Below are 19,386 nucleotides of genomic sequence, written 5' to 3' on the forward strand. Positions count from 1 at the left end.
CGCCGCCCTCAGCCCCCGCATCCAGGCGGCAGGCGGGCGCATCTTCCCTCTCCCTGGGCCCAGACCCCGCCTGGGGGGCGCACGGGCAGCGGGGCCCCTCCCCCGCCTCTGGCCGCGGGCGCTCTGCGGCCTAAAAGCGGCCGGCGGGGGTGGCCGGGAGGGAGGAACGGCAGGGAGCGAGGGGGGCCACCAGAAAGACGAAAGGCGACTGGCCTGCTCTCTATCCCGGGCCCTTTATCGCAGGCCAGCCTTACATCACGGTTTAAAGCACCTGTTTTTCAAAGGACTGAGAAATACTACATTGCACTTATAAATGTGTCCCCTGAACTAGGAGCCTTGAATGGCACCCTCCTTTTCAGAGCGCATTAGGTGCTTCCCTTCTGCTCCTCCAGGTGGGGGTGGGGGGTGGGCGCAGAGGAGGCTCGTCCTCAGGAGGAACTGGGTTTGGAGATGTGTGACCTGGGCTCAAGCAGGTGCAGGTGCAGGTGAACAAAGCCCCGTCTTTCAACTGCTGGCCTGGCCTTCGCTCTGAGGTGCTGCTCCACTCTGTGGCCTGCCCACACTGTCCTCACAGTTCCTGACTTTTAAAGGAAATGTTTTCTAAGTTCTTTGTGGGTCATTTCCTAGGGGCCTAAAAGGACACCATATATTGTAGAAGCTAAGGGATTTCCAGTTAACCCTGCGGAGCTGGGCACCAGCTCCCCCGAGGAACCTCCCTCAATGGCAGGAGAAGAATTGAGTTCAAAAGGATAAAGGAGGGGAAGGGAAGTGACCACAGGCAGAAGGTACCCATATATTTGAAAAAGCCACGTGGAAGGGGTGGTTGTGCACTGACTGGATGGAGGAGACGCTGCGGCCTTTGTTGGGGGAGAGGGGTCAACAGAGACAAGAGGACTGGGGCGTAGGGCCCTGGAATGACTGAGGGACCTGGAGGCACCAGGGACCTTGAAGGGGCACCTTCCAGAAGCAGGGCTATCCCAGGTACCCCTTCCCCCGGCAGCCTCAGGCGGGCTTCTCCCAGATCCCAGCAGGAGACTTACATAAACCTCCAGAGAGCGTCTGCATCAGTCCCCAGGAACCCTGGGGACTGGGATGGGTTATCACTCCTGACAGAAGGAACTCCGTTGAAATCCACACCCCTGAGCTGGGAGGCTCCCTTCCCCTTGCTTAGGCTCCAGAAGGCAGGCAGCCAAACGTACACCACCCCTGCCCTCAGCCTCCTCTCCCTCTGTGAAATCGCAGCCTGCGCTTTGGGGAAGTGACCTTCACAGGACAAAAGACCCACAGATGCTGGCATGGAGTTTCCCAGGGGGAAAGCCGGGTCTCCAGCTAATGACCCTGGAGGCAGGCCCACTCATTTACAAGCCCCTCCTGCCACCCCACATGCATGGCAATGACTGTAGTGTTTCCTATCAACACTTGGATTTGCTCTCTGAAATATAAATATACTGCCAAGGATTAACATACTTTTTAGCAAAGTCCCAACCTAAGCAGAAGGGAACCAAAAAAAAAAAAAAAAAAAAATCTTAGGATTAATGACGCCAGAGAAATAACCAAAACATTTTCAACCATGAAACAAGAATATCATGCTATGAAAGGATTCCTTAGAGAGTAAGAACGGGCTCTTGAAAATTGAAAATACAATAGCAGAAATTTTTAAAATCCATAGGATTGGAAGAAAACGTCAGGAAGTTTCCCAAGGAATAGCACAATAACATAAAGAGGAATGGTAAACTAGGAGGGAAAATGATAATTAGAAAATTAATCAAGGACATTCAATATCTGAATTATAGGAGTTTTGGGGGGGAAAAGAAAGAATAAAGGCTATGGAAAGAAAAAGATTATCAACAAAATTATTCAAGAAAGTTTCCCAGAGCTGGAGGACATGAGCTTTTGGAATGAAAAGGCACATTGAACAGGCAGAACAAGAATGAATTAAAAATGAATTAGCCCGGCAGGGCGTGGCTCAGCGGTTGAGCCTCGACCTAGGATCCAGGTGATCAGGGTTCAATTCCCAGTCAGGGCACGTGCCCGGGTTGTGGGCTTGATCAGTGACTCTCTCATCATTGATGTTTCTGTCTCTCCCTCTCCTTTCCTCCCTCTGAAATCAATATATATTTTTTTAAAAAATGAATTAAAATCCCAAAGCACTTCTTTATGAAGTGTATGAGCACAAAATAAAGAGAAAACCCTAAAAGTTTCCTAAAAACTCCCACTTTCAAGGGTCATGGTCCAGAAGGCCATCATAGTTCTCAGTAGGAGTCCCAAATGCGAAGAGACGATGTTTGAGAACCTGAGGGAAAGTTCCTAGGCTGCCCCAGCCTCACAGTGTCAGGGTGGAGTAAAAGTGAACCAGATGTCCTAAGTGTCCCTTCCCAAGAACCCTTTTGCAAAGAGGATTCTGCTGGGAGAGTTCACCAGCGCTAGGGAGTGAAGCTGAATGAGAAGGACATTCCCGTGACCTCCCCCAGGAAGAGGGCGTTCCTGCGAGACAGAGGCCAAGGGCATCCCCAGGACGATCTGGAAGGGAGTTCCCGGGACAGGAGCCCTCGCCCGCTGGCAGGTGCAGCTGGCCCTGGCGGCTGAGGGCTCAGGGCTGCAAGGGGGAGGTTTCCAAGAGCTTACCTGATGTTTCTGAATGAAAGCAGAGAATGCTAGCAAAGGGAAGTACCTATTCCCTTCAGAAATAACAAAACCTGTCCAAGAAAGGAAGCGTAATTGTAGGACTATTGGCTCAGCTGTGACTAATATTTACGCAGCGATTGTGGAAATACTAAAACCCAACTAACCAAAATCATTAGGCAAGTATGTTGGGGAGAGGCAGGGAGGGACAGCGCCTCCTGTGGTGGGAGGAAGAGGGGTGTGAGAACTAAAACCCCATGGCCCATCGTGGGCAGTCAGCGGATCATTTCTTCAACGGAACAAATTAAGAAATCACAATATAAGAAGGTTTTTGAGAAATATAGGAGCAACTACCAGGGGTGGGAGGAAATAAGGCTTAAAAGGCTGAAAGTAGCTTCTGGGGAGTGCAAGTTGGGGTTGGGGAGGGGTGGAGTAATATATGTCCACCCCCGTTTTCTTAAATCTAGGAATGCTAAAATAAAATGGCATTTTTTAAAATGGTGTTTAAAATAAGTCAGTGGTGTCGATGCTGGGTGGCATTTTTCAAGGCTAGTGAGTGACTAGGGTGAGCTTGCCTGTCCAGGTCTGGGCACATGGCTCAGCCCGGCTCCACCTGGTGGCGGATGTCTGCACAGCATTACCTACTGACGGGTGGTTCCTGGGGCTCCCAGGAAAGTGGGTGCAATTCCTGAATTCTGGTGAGTAGACAGTGTGCTGGCCCCAAACCCCAAGACTGCCAGCAACTTGACTTACCTGCCACATACTGGCCCCTGATGTTAGTGGGCTGTCCACGCGGAGTGGGGAGTTGCCGTGGTTCCATGCTTGCCCGGCTGAACCCATTCAAACCACATCAGAGTGCCTGGGCGCTGGTTTCCACATGAATGATGGAGCTTTTGGGTTTTACCCAGATCTGTGCTTTTCCACAGTACATTTGCCACCGAGATTGGAGATGGCATTTCCAGGGAGTGCTTATGAAGATAGCAAAGGGAAGACGCCAGATTGGAGTCTCCCCTGTGCCGTGTCCTCCTGGGACGAGCTCGTTTATCTCCTGCCAGTGGGGCCAGGGCTGAGCTTGCCAAGGCACGTAGGCCTTGCCAAGGCCAGGAGCAGCAGACCACTCACTGTTCACTAAATCTGGGAAGCAAGGGGGCAATATGGCCCACGCCACGAAGTGTGCACTGTGCCACGAGAAAATCGTGACCACTTCATGGTTACAGGGACTTCTTAAAGGTGACTTTTCAGAACGTGTTCATCTTACCAGGACTGGGTCCTGGCATTGCAGGACTGTGCCCTAGCGTTAGAGGATTGCATCCTAGCCTTTTGATGTCCAATATTGAACAGGACAGAAAATGTTTAACATAAAAAAGCAGCAAAATGACAGGGGACAAGTCAGGATACTTATGCTCAATCCACATTTCTGCCGAAGGCTTGGTGCTGGAGTGTGCGCATAAATTGATATCATTCTGCTGATAAGCAGGAGAACTTCGAGTCTATGAGAAGATGCAGGGCTGTACTGATGGGCCCCTGAGAGACTGATTCCTGGGAGAAGCAATGCCTCGAGCCTCCTGCTGCTCAGCCACCAGTGTCTTCCTGACACCATGTCCCCGGGGGGGGGTGCCCTTGGTTCAGAAGTTTTTCTGATGATTCTATTTGGGGACCAAGTTCTAAGGACTTCCACGCCTGCTCTTCAGGTATAATAACATCGTGCATATTTTATCCCTATAAACGATGGGAAATTGAGCCATCAAGGCATGGGAACAGAACAGGACGCGTTCTTTATGGCCTTTTTGTCTCCTCAAGACTCAGCGTGTGGGGGAAGGAAGCCTGTGTGGTGCTGGGAAGAGGCCGAGCAGGGGCTCCTCCTGTTGGCTGAGACCTCGGGAGGCCCTGGACCACAGCCAGGCCACCTCGGGGAACGGGAGGAAGAGGGAAAAATTCCACAGTTGGTGGCAAAACAGTCTCCTTGCCTGGGGGGACCTTTAGCATTGAGGTTATTAAATAAAGCAGGCGCCTGGCAGTTGGCGATGAGAAGCGATTCCTGCCATTGTAAATGGGTTAGTGAAAATGCAGGGCCTTTCAGATTTCGGTTTCCATCATTCCAAGTGGGTGCACGATTTTTAACGTTCAGGGATTGTTTTGAATGTCTCTAGAAATGCAAAAGGTAAATATATTTCTTGCTTTGGGGCTTTGAAGAGTGTTTCCCATTGCCATTCGTTCCCTGCTTTGCCTTAACCTACCTGTAGCACCTGGTTGGCCAGCTGCCCCATTTGGGTATGAGACGGGGGCCTCATTTATATTCATTGGAAAGTAAAGATTTAACATGCGTGGAGGAGGGCCTGTAGCTGTCCTTGCCTGACCCCTAGCCAGCGAATTCTGACGAGAGCCTGGTGTGAGCAGGGTGAGAGTCCCTGCCCCCCAGAGCCTGCCCTGTGGATTTCCTTCGAGAACCATAATTCGCATGCACAGCAATAGCTTCGGAGCCCGCTTGCACCTTAACTGCGCCTTTCCACGTACATGGTACAGGATAACGGAATCTGAGGAGCAACTCCAGGGTGACCATGGACTCAGGGGAAGCTGCTAGTGGGCAGCCCTGCTCACACCCCAAGGGCTCAGTCGCCTCAGGACATTCCTACCCACTGGAGGTGAGGTGCCATTTTGCTGGAATGCATGGGCACACTGGTTTTTTTTATATGTTTTTACTGATTTCAGAGAGAGGAAGGGAGAGGGAGAGAGAGAGAGAAACATCAGTGATGAGAGAACCATTGATCATCTGCCTCCTGCGCGCCCCCTGCTGGGGACTGAGCCCGCAACCCGGGCATGTGCCCTGACCGGGAACCGAACCGTGACCTCCTGGTTCATAGGGTGATGCTCAGCCACTGAGCCACGCCAGCCGGGCGCATGGGTGCACTTTTATTCACACACTGTCCTTGAGCTCGGGGAGTGTCTGGGTGGCCACCATTTGTGCTCTTTCAAATGAGGAGGCTTTGAAAGATGACAGACGAGCTGTAAAAGTCAAGCCCAAACACAAATAGCCTAGGAACTTCCCCTGGAGAGGAAATCCTCCCTTTCCAGTGTGGTGCTGGGAAGTGGAGAGAAATTCCCACCTGCCCTGGGAAATCATGAGCCCACCAATTTCATTCATTAGAGGTGTTGCGTAAAAACAAAAGCCAGGCCACACAGAGAACAGGGAAGACAGCAAGAGCTAGAGCCTGTTCCATCCCAGAGGCCGGGAGGAGAGGCTGTGGCGCTGGTGATGGCTGTCCCCGTGGGAGGCCAGGGAACGCCGTGTGGGTCTCGCTGAGAAAGACACTGGCAGGGGCGGGGGAGGGCCAGCAGTGGAGGGCTGACCAAGACCAGAGGAGTGATGCTGCTGGACGCTGGACCTGCCAGGACCGCTGGATGCTGTATAAATAACTACGAGAAACATTATCCCTGCAGTGGGAATATCTAAAAATCAGTGAAAATTTATTCCTGCTGCATCCACATTGCCAGTCGTCGCCACCAAATAGAGCTAAAATGCCCAATTTAAACCAGTCTATTGGAAGTGTCAGAGTGCCAGGGGTGACACAACCTGCAGCCGAAACTCCTTGGCTCCTCCAGGAAATGTCTGCCTCTGAGTTTCCTTTTAATTATTGAAAATCCCAGATGCTCCACATTTAAAGAGATGAACATGCGCTTCGGGGGACAAGGCCTGGGACATGTAATCTCTTTCCAATTCGTAGTCTGAGTTCTTGATTTAAACAGATTTTGTTCTCCTAGCCAGTTGAGAAGCACCACCCAGAGTTGGATTAGCAGCTAGATTTGTTTGTTCCATCTCTCTCTCTCTCTCTCACACACACACACACCAGCTCTACCCTCCAATTACTGATTTTTCTAGATTCAAGTCAAAGGACAAAATGGGAAGAGCTCTTGGAGGTTATATTTTCACTTTTTAAAGATTTGTACCTCCTCTTGAGTAAACATCATGTTGGACCGTAAGCGACCCCACGCCCCTCCCACCTGTGTTGACAGGTAGGGCGCCCCCCCCTCTTTCCTGCCTGTGACATTGAACAGGAGCTGGGCTCAGGTGGAGTTTCTTCAGTTTGCATTTCAGGGTTAGACAAGGGTTTATACTTTGGAGAAGTGGTGAGCCGTGCCCGATTATTTTTGTCGTCAAATGTCAAGGAGCCCACCAGCCTTCTAAGAAGGAAATGGGTGATGGGAAAGAAGGCGCTGAGCATTTCGGGGCTGGCATAACCGTCCTGCGTTTGTAAGACCCTGTGATTCCTGGTAATGCAAATAACGGGCATGCGGGAAGACAGAATGGGAGACTGTAAAGAGAGCAACCCACTCAAGTCAGAGCAAGGCAAAGGCCCAGGATGCTTTGTGCTATTTTATCAATATCATCATATAACGATGACAAAACTAATATGGTATAAATATTGATAATAACGGGATGTAAATGTAATTAAAATATTACGTTTTAATTGTATTTCCCAATCACAGCTGCCAGTGGATTCACTGTAAGTTTAAGCCCAACTCCTCACGGAATGGAGCTTGCCATAGTCCCCTCCATAATCAGATGATTATAAATTTCCTATTTAGGAATAAGAACGACGCTGTCGAATGATACAGGTTACCCCCTAGATCACCCAGACTCCCTTTCTGCCCCCTTGGGCATGTTGAGGCCACGTGTGTGTATGTGTGCACGTGCACGTGTTTCTATGAGCAGCAGTTCTGCCCCATGAGTCCACACCCAGGAAAACCTCTGAGCGCTTTAAAGAAAGAGCTCACTCCAGAGAGCCTCTGGAGGTTATTAGGAGACCAGAAACTCAGCTAAGCGGGATTTTAAGTAAGCTATTAGTTTATGAGATACAGCGAAACCATAAGGTGGGTTAGGGTTAGATAACTAATTAAGTAGCTTGGGAAACACAAGCAAAATTGATAGATGTTTAAGTATAGAAAGGAAGTTGTAACTACCAGGTGTTTTCCCAAGGAGAGGTATGTCCAGCGGCCCAGGGAACCTCACCTGCGGTCCTCGTGGCCATACCCTCAGTGGCAAGGCCGATTTGGCAGAAGACAGGACACATGCACACCCCGTGCCCTGGGCCCCGCTCTGCAGTGTGTCTAACCCCCTGTCCGCCTGCTTCCCTCCCCGAGACAGGCTGCCTTCCTCGGCTGTGGGCCGAGATCGTGGCACAGTCCCCTGCGAGCCTCTCGCCGCGCCATCCCTGGGTGGCCTGCCTGGGGGTGCACTCGGGGCTCCGCTGCACCGAGCCAGCATCCCCCACAATAAGCTTTGTTTCTTAATTTCCAATTTTATTTCATTTCGTTGTAACCTGGATCCCATTAATTGCTTGGTATTTGTTGAAGATTTTTCCTTGTGACCCCACAGGACCATTTTTTCAAGGTTGACTATGAACTTGAAAAAACAGTATAGTTTCCATTGTATAAGGGAGATGATACGTGTTCCCCAGGCCTGTGTGAATGGTATTTTGCACGTCTCTTCTAATACGACAGTTGTTTCTGTTTGTTCTACCAGTTTCTGATAGAGTTGTGTTAAATTTCCTCACCAATATGGTGCCTGTGTCAGCTTCCTCTTATAATTTTCTGAGACAGATAGATAATTGAGTGGATTCGTTTCATAGGGGTTTTTTTTGTATACATAGGGTGTCCCCAAAAAGGTATACACATACTTTAAATGATTATAAAGGCAGTGTTTATTAAAATACATTTTCTTTTCAAAATTGAGCTCTCAGCTGTTAAAGTGTATACATTTTTTGGGACACCCCGTATTAAGCCGCATATTTTTTTCAGACACATGCTGGTTTGTGGTTGTTGCTTGTTTCAGGAAAACGTTTGTTTTATCATTAAAGCATCTGCTTTTACGCCTGCCGGTGCTCTGCACCTTACCTTCGTTTTGCTGATGCTGCTCTGGCTGGATCAGCACCTTTCTGGTTTGTATCGACTGTACCTTCCAGTCACCTTTCTTCGGTCTCCCCCACTTTCTGTTAGGTGAGCCTCTCCCCAGCATCATGCAGCTGAATTTTTCAAAGTCCATTTCCTTTATTGTTGTCTTTTTTCAGGAGACATAATCCTGCTGTATGTTTAGTTAAACCATATGCAATTCTCAATATTCAAATATTCTTACATAAAAAATTGGCAACCTCAGTCTCCTATTGTTCTACCTGGTATTTCTTGTGACGTATTTCAATTTATTGCTGCCATCTTATTTCATGTTGTTGTGGTCTTTTCCTTTGCTTTGTTTTTTTTCTCCTTTCCTGCCTTTTGTTGAATTGATTTCTTCATTAAGTTTTCTTTACCAGCATGTATTTCCATTGGCTGGGAAATTGCAAATTGTTATCTGTTCTTTGGTGGTTACTTTTAAATTGCAAATGCACAAACTTTATTATAACCTTAATTGAATACAGAGTTGTTTTGTATCTCAATAGCTCTAGCCTATCCCTTGATAAGATGATTTTCTCTTACCATTTTTGTCCAGTTTTAATTCCACATTCATCAACCTGAAAAAAATACTTATTTTTATAGCTCATTGTCAGGTAGATGGATGTGTTTTATCGCCAGCTGTGCTCATCAGCTTTTTTCTTGCGCCTCAGTCCCTCCCTCCTGGTTCATTTTTGTTTTGCCAGAACGTGTTTTGCAGTTGACCTTTCAGCCAGGATCTGTGGCTGGGGACATTTCTGCTCTGCAAAGGGGGGGAGGGATGAGAAACTCAGGGCCTGATGGACCTAAGACCTGGGGTTCCATCAGCTTAGCAGGCCACAGCAATGCTGCTACAGCCCAAGCCGTGGATTCAGTGAATGAAAGGACAGTACTGTTCATTCCAGAAAGAGAAATCAGCATCTTGAAAATGCTTTCCTGCTCATCTGGACACGTAAAGAATCAAGCCTAAAGGATGTTTATTTTTCTGGGAACCCCAAAAATACATGAGCAAGTTGCCTGGGCAGCAGGGGAACATCAGCAGCATCTGAGTAGGCGCTCCTGCCCCTGTTCTATGGACTGAATGTCAGTGTCCCCCCAAATTCATTCATTGAAACCCTACCCTGCAGTGTGACTGTATTTGGAGATGAAGTCTCAAAGGAAGTAATGAATGTTAAATGAAGTCAATATGCGGGCCCTGATTCAATAGGATGTGTGTTTTTATACAAAGAAACACCAGAGAGCCCGCTCTCTCTCTTGCTCACTTCATGCACATGCACTGAGAAGGTGGCCGTCTGCAAGCCAGGAAGAGAGGCCTCACCAGAAACTGAACTGGTCAGCACCTCAATCTTCGCTTCTACCCTCAGCACTGTGATAAAATACATTTTTGTTATTTAAGCTCCTAGGTTATTGTATTTTGTGATGGCAGCCCCAGCCCGAGCAGACTAAGACACCAGCATCACAATGTATTGGCCAGAGGCCCCTGGAGAGAACTGAGGCCAAGGCCTGATGTCACAGGCCCAGGCTGGCCTCTCCCTGCCAAGAGCATCTTTGACAGCACCCTTTCCTGGCCATACCCTTTCCTGTGTGTGTTAAGGGGCTCTGAAGTCCCACAGAACCTGTGGGGGTAGAGCCAGAAGGGTGCTGTTTTCATTTGAGTAGGATTACGGCACACGGTGCTTGTCGTAGACAGGCAGCTTCCTTAGGAGCTGGGGAGCAGATTCCAAATCTCTCTCGACTTGTCTTTCACTCTGCTACCATGGGGATGGGAAGTCATTAGAAAGAACAAGTGCCTGTTAAAGTGACCCTCACATGGGGCTCGAGACACATAGTACCTGCGTCTGCTGCCCCCTTAGTGAGCTAAGGCGCCTCGAGTGAGTCACTTGTTCTATCTGCGCCCACCTGCTCTTACCTGTATTGAGCAGAGTGCTTGGACCAGGTGGTGGCTGGCATTGATATCATTGCTCTCTCCCCAAATACGAGTGGGTGAATTTCACTTGCATGGCCTTTGAGACGTGAGTTTGGGAGCCATCCCTGCGCAGATGGCCGGGTCCGCGCTGAAGTGCACAGGGCTCTGATGGAAGGAGCATGCATTTTCTGTCCTTTATGTAAATTATATCTTCTTGGCTTTGAAATCAAAGAGTTGTTTGAACTGCCAATTCTGTCCCCTCCATTTGGGACCTGACGAGTATCTGAAATGCTCCCATCGTTTAGGAAACCGCCTCTTGGTGTGCGTGATGGTGGCAGGCTGGCTGCTGGCTCTGCACTCTTGACAGGCTTGGTCCTGTGATGTTAGGAGAAGGGACGCCTTGGTTTTTTCCTAAGTGAAGAGAATTGGAGGGAGGGGGAGTAGGGAGTTACAGAAAGGTAATTGCAATGCCCGCCTTTCACATGCTTTCTCTGCTTATGCATCATTAAAATAAAATGAGTAGGTCTGGCCGGTGTGGCTCAGTGGTTGAATGTCGATCCATGAATCAGGAGATCATGGTTTGATTCCAGGTCAGGCCACATGCCTGGGTTGTGGCTCAATCCCCCGTCGGGGGCATGCAGGAGGCAGCCTTTCAATGACTCTCTCATCACTGATGTTTCTATCTCTCTTTCTCTCCCTCTCTCTAAAATCAATAAAAATATATTTAAATGTATATATAAATAAAGGGGGACACAAACATTTTGATCACAGCAGCAAAGGAATGGACTCTCTCTTGGAGTCTCCAGAAGGAACCAGCCCTGCCACGGCCTTGATTTTAGCCCCGTGAGACTCGGTTTGGACCTCTGACCTCCAGCACTGTAGCAGAATAATTGTTTGTTGTTTAAAGCCATGCCGTTTGTGGGAATTTGTTACAGCAGCCACAGAAAACTAGCAAAGGCCCGTAATAAAGGGGTGTCAGGCACATCAAGAGAAGAGAGAGGTTTTGTGGTTACATGTGAGTCAAGGGGTCAGGTCTTAATGAATGTGGCGGATCCTGGGGCAAATGAAAAGACAGAAAGAGAAAAAGGAAGACCAGGAGGTAGGAAGGAGACCTGCCTGTCCGTGAGGCACACACTGCAGGACTCGAAGGTCCTGGGTACCGTGGGGCCAGAGAGGAGCCTTCAAACTCCAGGGTGAAATCTGCGTGGTTGGTAGGAAGGTAGTAAATCCTTAGGCTGAACTTGCTGTGACAACCTGGCCACGCCACAAAGACCCAGCGGTGGTTGCGTGGAATGAGGTCAATACCCAGGGATGTAGTTAATCTCAACACTTTGGGTAAAACAATCTCCTTTTTGCTTTCTATCAGAAATATATATGTTTTAGAGAAGTGTTCCCCTTGACCTGCACTATCTAACGCTTGCTTTGATCTTCCACTGGAAGATCCAATGCAAATTCAGCTCTTTCTACTGGAATAGGTAATTTCAGTCGCAACCCTCCTATAAAAACTCTAGGCCTACTCTATATATTTTTATTTCCTTTGGCCTTAACAACCATTTATCATTGTTCTGCACTGAGGCCACTCATTCATTTGTCACCAGGCAGCCAGCATGGAATTTCATTGCATTAGCATGTTTTCTTTAACTTTTGAAAACTCCTGTTGGAGACTCTCCTGAAACTAACCTTGTTTGGTCTAAAATTACAGCTAAATTCACCTAATCCCCATGGTTCTGGTAAAGCCCTTGTCTCTGACATTTTAAATTTTTTTAAGTGCATTTGCTTTATTTTGAAAGCACAGTCCTGACCAAATATTTCTCCAAAGGTTCAATTTGGAATCAAGGTTGATGGAGCCAACTGAAGGGTAATTTTCATATCACAGCCCTCCGCGTCCCATGAGCACATAATGTCACACTGTCAACACTCTCTGTTGCATTGGTGATGGACATCGGGTTAGGCCTTTACTGCAAACAGGCCCCAATTAGTTAGCTGAATGTATTGTTATAACTGCATGTGTTGTTTTTTTAATGTCCCTCTCCAACCATGTATTTCATTCTTTCAAAATTTAAAAGATTTTTATGACATGTTCCCAGAGTTACTGATGGGCACAGTGTACCTGAGTTTTTTGTTTTTCTTCTCACATTTAACTCTTTTTATATTAGTGACTTAAAATCTGTTGGCATTGAAATTAGCAAGACAGTTAACATTTGAATATATTAAATCAGTTTGACCTCTTACAATCATGATCATTATTACTGTTTCTTTAGAAAAATGGGAGAAGTGAATTCAGATTTTAACAATATACTTCATGAGGAGCAAGGAACTAAATGAGGCCACATACTGAAACAGAAGAGGGGAACCGGGGACTGAAATAGAGAGTGAGCTGCCAGAAACATGAAAAGTAGCACGTCACCTTGGCGCATAGTAGGAATTCAAGAAATATTCTGCTGAATGAATGAAGGTGGTCTAAATTGAAATTGGTAAAAGCCCCGCCTGGCCAATCCCTTGACTTCGGATTTGTGAGGCCCTGAGGAGACACCCCAGCCGTGCCATGCTCACTTCTCATAGACAGAACTGGGGTGCAGTGGACCTGTGCTGTGCGCCCTTGAGTTAGCGGCAGTTTTTAGAGCAGAAGAAAAAACGGACACTTTCTCGGCCGCTGTGAAGGACAAGGCCCCTCGCAGCAGCCCAGACGGTGCCAGTCCCCGAGAGCAGGTGGAGCAGCGTGGGCATCGCCAGCGCAGGTCATTGTCTCCTGCGTCCACAGCAGGCGCCCTCAGTGACGCTAGTCCACCCCGGACGCCTCCCCTCTGGCAACCACTGTCGGGGGACACGTTTTACTCGAAATAAGACTAGGGCTTCAGAGTTCTGGTCACATTCTCTTCCGGAGCCTCTCGGGGCCCGGCGCTTTCCCCGATGGCTTCTCAGCGCCGTGTGGGAGCTGCCCGGGGTGGGGCTGGGCGGGACCTCCCTCCAAGGCCAAGTGGAAGGGACCAGCTGGGCTCAGGGTGACACGAGGGGTAGAGCCCGAGCAGGTCCCTGGGACGGGTACGCAGCTCTATTGTTGTGCAGTTTTTATTATTTGGGGGCAAACCTGCCCCCGTTCTCTCTAGTCCCACCTGGGCTCCATTTTTCTGTAAAGTATTTAATTTCTGCTTTTCCCTTAGGACTGGGATATATGTCTGCTTTTACCACTGCTGCTTACAGCCAGCTTCTAGAGGAGTGCACGTAGTAGGCCCTCTATAAAGTATTCATCGAAGGAAATACAAATGATCACACTGAGGCTTCAAAAGACTGGAGGGGGCAAGAGTGGCTATAAGGAGGCCCTTTAGGGGCCTAGCACAGTAATTCACTGGGGAGATGGCAGCGACTGGACTAACTAAATTTTACTCTCGTGTAGAACTGTACCACAAAATTTACAAAAAAACCCACATATAACATTCTCCATTGTCAGTTCCACGTAGCAAGTTGGTCCTCACAGTATGCAGTCAAATAGTGAGTGAGGGCTTCAAATATTCATTACATTTACTTTCAGGATAATGTACTTACTTGTAAGTTAATATCATTTAATTTTTAATAATTACATTTTCATAATTTGATATTTTAAAACCAGCTCAAATGTACTGGGAAACTTCACAGTCAGCGGCCATGAGCAGTGCAAGCCAACTGCAGCGCACAACAGCACAAAAGGGGAGGTCCCAGGGGTGACGCTGGAAGCCTGGCTCTCATGGCTGCGTGGACAGCCTGTCGCTCACTCAGGGAGGAACCGTAGTGGAAAACCAGGTCAGCGGGGGGGGGAGTATTTTGTTGGGTCCTGGGATTAGAATCCGAGGGGAGATGGCCAGGCAGCGACTGGATGCACCAACCTGGGCCAGCTCAGAGGATGACCAGCGTCGGGGAAAGGAATGTCTGGGCAGGGGGGAGATAGCCCCGGGAGAGAGCGTGTAAAGGAAAGAGGAGGAGCTGGGTCCAGGCCTCGAGGAACTACATTTAATGGTCAGATAAGAAATTGAGGATGGTCCACCCAAGGGATGAAAGGACCCCAGACGAGTGGTGCTACTGAGGCCAGGAGCAGAGGCCTCTGCAGGCGAGGCCAGCCACGTGGAGGGCTACCAAGAGGCTGAAGCAAGATGAGAACCGAGGTGACCGAGGACTTGAAAAGCAACAGTTTCAGTGCAGTGGCAGGTGGATTCCAGAGCACAGAGAATTAAGGAGTTAGCCCAAAGTCCGGAAATAGAGAAAATAAAATTATTTTCTAGAAGCTTGGCCATAAAAAGGTGAAAATGCATAGACTCACATGCGCGGCAACATAGGGCTGAGGGAGTGTGTTATTTTACAGGAAATAAACAACCTTGCTCAAGTCCAAAAGTCAGTCGATAGAATCCAGTAGAAAAATGCAAGATTCAGGGGAGAATGGAAATAAGTGATAATGTCGTGAGAACCTGAGAGGACTCCAAAAATAGACCCAAGTGTGTGGACTTTATTACATGTTTAGGACACTTTTCATATTATAGGGGAAACTTGATAGCCATTCAAAAAAATACAAATCTATATGTGAACCCATAAATCAAAACAAATTCCAGAATTTTTAAAAAATGGAAATAATAAAATTCACCCAAATAATCATGGGTGAATTGTTTCAATCATCTTAAAGATCCAAGGGCCTTCTTAAGGGTGATGCAAAACCTAGAAGCCTTAAAAGAGAAGATAGATAAATTTGATGACAGAATTTTTTTAATCTGCATAAAACAACATAAAGTAAAAGACAACTGGAAAACTCTGAAAAATTTACTTGCAACTCATCACAAAGGGCTAGCTTATTGAAAATAGAAAAAAACCTATAAAGCCATGTAAAAAGCAAGAAATCAATGAAAAAAATCAGCAAAGAATAGAGTATTTCTCAGAAAAGAAAACTCACCGAGATGCCATTTATTATCTATCAGATTGAAAAAAAAATTAAATGCTTGTTTACACCCTGAATTTCACAAGGAGTAGGAAACAGGTGTTTTCATTCACTGGCTGGTTCAAGTGTAAACTGGCAGAGCCTCTGTGGGCACAGTTAGGTATTAAGAAATTACAAACAAACTGCAACTCTGAACCTGTGAGTCCCCTCCTGGGAATTTATCTTACGGCTTTGACTGGCAATCTGCTACACTTCCTCCATTCTTAAGACGCATCTTGGAAATTGGAATCGTTTCACAAATGATGCTGTGGCTTATTTTAACTAGTGGCATTTCTTTCCTTTTTTAATGGCACATAAAATAATAGTGCGTGTTGTTATTAAGGCATCTTAGATCAGACGGTGTCAGTTTGCGGAATATTCATTAGAGCGGGATTCGGGAAAGATGAGAGCGAAGCATGAAGCGCCGTGTACAGCTGCTGTTATCCGTGTAAAATACACTGTCTGTAGCTGTAATCTGTAGTATGTCTGCATTAATGGGCACATGCAATATGCACATGTGTGATGCATATATATACATAGTGGGTCCACTCACAGCTCTCTTCTGTGTGTGCCACAGCTCAGCCACCTCGGGGAGGGGAGCTGGGTGTCTGGAGGAAAGGACTGAAGAAAAATGACACTTTCTCTTCTGTATTTTGTAAACATTATGCAAACGTGTCATGTAAAAATTGTAAAAATGTAGCATCTAAAAATGAATATTATTAAAAATAAGAAATGTACTCTTCACACAGCAAACCCCTGCTTTAGGTTGGCTTGGCAATGGTGCTCACCTTCTGACTGCCTGCATGGGCGGGTGGGCCGCTGGGCCGCTGGGCCTGGGGAGAGAGAGGGAGAGGGTGTTTGTGCCACAAAATTCTTCATTAGGCGTCTAGCAATGGCAGGAAAGCCTTAATTCAATAACTGGGTGTTCTTTCTGTCTGTAATATATTTAATATCACAAAATCCCTTTTAAAAGTATGACTTGGGGTGACTGCGCTGACAGTCTTTAGAAGTGAATCCAGTTCTAATAAAAGGTTTTAAAATCCTTATTACTATTTTAATCATAAAAGCGACACCTCCTCAGGGAAAAAAGAGAAGGAAGGAAGGAAGGAAGGAAGGAAGGAAGGAAGGAAGGAAGGAAGGAAGGAAGGAAGGAAGGAAGGAAGGAAGGAAGGAAGGAAGGAAGGAAGGAGGGAGAGAAATACTATAGAAATAGCTCCCCTAGAAAATAGAGACCTTCAGCAAGGGTGGGAGTTAGGAGCTAAGGATGTAGTCTGGTCCAGGAATGCCTGTTGCAAACTGTTCTCGGTATTTAAAGAATGGTGATTTTACACGTTGACAGGGTTATCATGACCCAGCTAATGTCAACAGGGGCATCAAAACATCTGTGTCAAGTACCCTTGAAACAGTCTTGCTTCCTGTGCAGATGGTGGCCGTGACCGGTGCACGTAGGAGGGTGAGGTGCCCGCGTTGGTTTGCAAGCTCTATCTTCTCATCACCAGCCTGTGTACCTGGCACCGGTGGGTGGTCGGGAAGCAATAACTGGATGCCTGAGGAGGTGGCATGGGATACTGCAGGTCCCGCCAACCCTGGCGCCAGGCCCCGCGCTCAAACCTCAGAGCCCCAAGTTGAGGGTCTGAGTAGGTCAGGAACGCTTCTGAGTCCACGAAGTCACGTAACATTCTTGTTATGGAAATTAAGAAGCAGCCTGTGCGAAGGTGGTCACACAGCTCCAGGAACAAAATCAGGGCTCACCGTCTCCTTGCAATTATGATGATTGCTGCTGGGGAGGCATTTGGGCTGACGGGCAGAGCCAGGGTGCACAGCCTGCTGGGGATGGTGGGGTTGGCATCCTGTGTCATCAGGGCATGACGCCCTTCAGACGGCCCCACCCAGCTGTCCCTGCAAACACGCAGGGACTCGCAGTGCTCGGCAAGTGAGGGAAAACCTGCCTCCTTCCAGCTTCTGTTTAATATTAGATGTGGAGTCTATCAACTCCTTTTCAGCATCTAAGAAGGCAGCTTCCAACTTTTTCTCGTTTGCTCTATTAACGTGGAGAATTATGCCTAAAAGGTTTCCTAATATTGAAGTAACTGTGTATTTCTGGAATAAAATTCCCGTGGCTATTATTTTTTTCATTATATTGCTGGATACTCTTATTAAATGAGATTTTTCTGCGTTTTGTTCTTTGTGCTATTTTTTAACCTTCGACAACAAAGCACTTTGCTTTCATTTTTAAAAAAGGAAGATTTTCTTCCTTTTCTATGCACCGAAATAGGTTAAAAAGTATCGCAGATATTTCTGCTCGTGGTGCGGCGAGGTGCTGCCCGGCAGCCAGCTCTGCCGCTGGAGACGCCGGCGGCGCCGGGAAGGGCCTGAGTGCCGGCAGCCCCCGCTCGGCACTAGCTCACGGTTCACCTTCCTTCTCTTACTCTCTCTTCCCCGAGCAATTGCAGGTCTGTTTTTTTTTTCTTTGCTCTACGTTACTTGGTGGTGATAAGTTCATTAAGATTTCATAGATTTTTCCAAAGATATGTTTAGCCTCTGTGCCATCGGTCTCACGGCAGCTTTAAGTGTTCACCTGCTGTTTTCTTCTGGCTTTTCTTCGTGAAGTGCCTTCAAGACCCTATGGACCCTATGGTGGTTTATTTTTTATTGGTCACCTTGAGTGAGCAATTGTCTGTAGCGGGGGGACCATATCCCTCCAGCCGGACCACATTCCGAGCCAGGAGGGACTTTCCTTCTTATCTAGGGTTATGAGCATAGAGGAATTCTTTCAGCCTTTGCCTCTCTCCAGCCAGTGGAGATCAGAAACTGCTCAAAGAAGAGAGGTGTTCTTCCTGCTGCTATCTGACCCCTACCCCAGCCTGGATGGAGTCCTGGTTCTCACTCGTGGCTTGTACGTGCTGAAGAAGGGAGACGAAAGACAGAAAAGAACATTAGTTGACCCTCTCATGGATGTCAGGCACTCTGCTATAAATCCTGTTTGTGTATTTTGTCACATTTAATTCTCAGAACAATTCTATGAATTAAGTATAATTATCCCCATTTTTCAGATGGACAGCTCGAGGCTAAGAGGAGTAAGTTCCTTGGCCATTGACTTAGTCACTGTAAGTTTGGTCGTCCTTATCGGTCCCTCTCTGATTGAAGCATTGCTCTGCACGCCACCTGTGCTGTCACTAGGAGACTACTCCCAGCCTTGCCAGTGACAATTTTGTTTTTAAGACTCAGGCCTTCCTTGCTCTGAGCTCTAGCAGCCTCCTGGCTGGGGTGCGAGACCCAAGTAGAAACGAACCCGACGAACTCTGGCAGCTTTTGCTGCCTGACTGCCCGTCACTGTGCTTCATCCAGCTGGGACCCTGACACACGTTATTGCCAATGTGTAATGAAGATGATTTTATTGATTGGGAACAGACATCCTAGGATGGGAGAGGCGTGGCGGGCTCATGAGGTAGAGCAGACTGCTCAGGCCTTGGGTCCAGACGACTTGGTTTGGTCCTGCTCATGTGGTTAGCAGTCTTGAGTTAAGCTAGTCTCTCATAAAACAGGGCTAAACGTTCATCCTGCCCGCCCACGAGGTTGTCGTGAGGCTCAAAAGAAAAGGAAAATAGAAGACATTCTGCAAGTTATCACATAATAACTGCCTAGTTATCAATAATGTTATTGCAGTGGACATTGATGGACTGGAGGGCCGGTAAGGGAGAGCTCACGAGCTGCAGCAAAGGTAACCGGCCTGGAGCCTGCTTGCTCCTGACTGGGCAGAGCAGGGCGGTGGGAGGGTGGGTCCTGCAGGCGGAGTGTCTCCTTTGGGTCCTAGCAACGCCTCTTCCTACCTGTGTGAGCGTCACTTGGATGAGTCTGTGTGTTTAACTGAGGTACGGACTAAGGGGGAGAAGCCTGTGATGCTCATGGCCACGCCTGCTCAGTGGATAGAGCGTTGTTGTTACTGTCCCCATGTTTGGTTGAACTGAGTCAGTTAATCAGAAAGAGAGCCCAGCAAGGA

The sequence above is a fragment of the Miniopterus natalensis genome, chromosome 6, assembly GCF_054644295.1.
Source record: "Miniopterus natalensis isolate mMinNat1 chromosome 6, mMinNat1.hap1, whole genome shotgun sequence".
NCBI classification, from domain to species: domain Eukaryota; kingdom Metazoa; phylum Chordata; class Mammalia; order Chiroptera; family Miniopteridae; genus Miniopterus; species Miniopterus natalensis.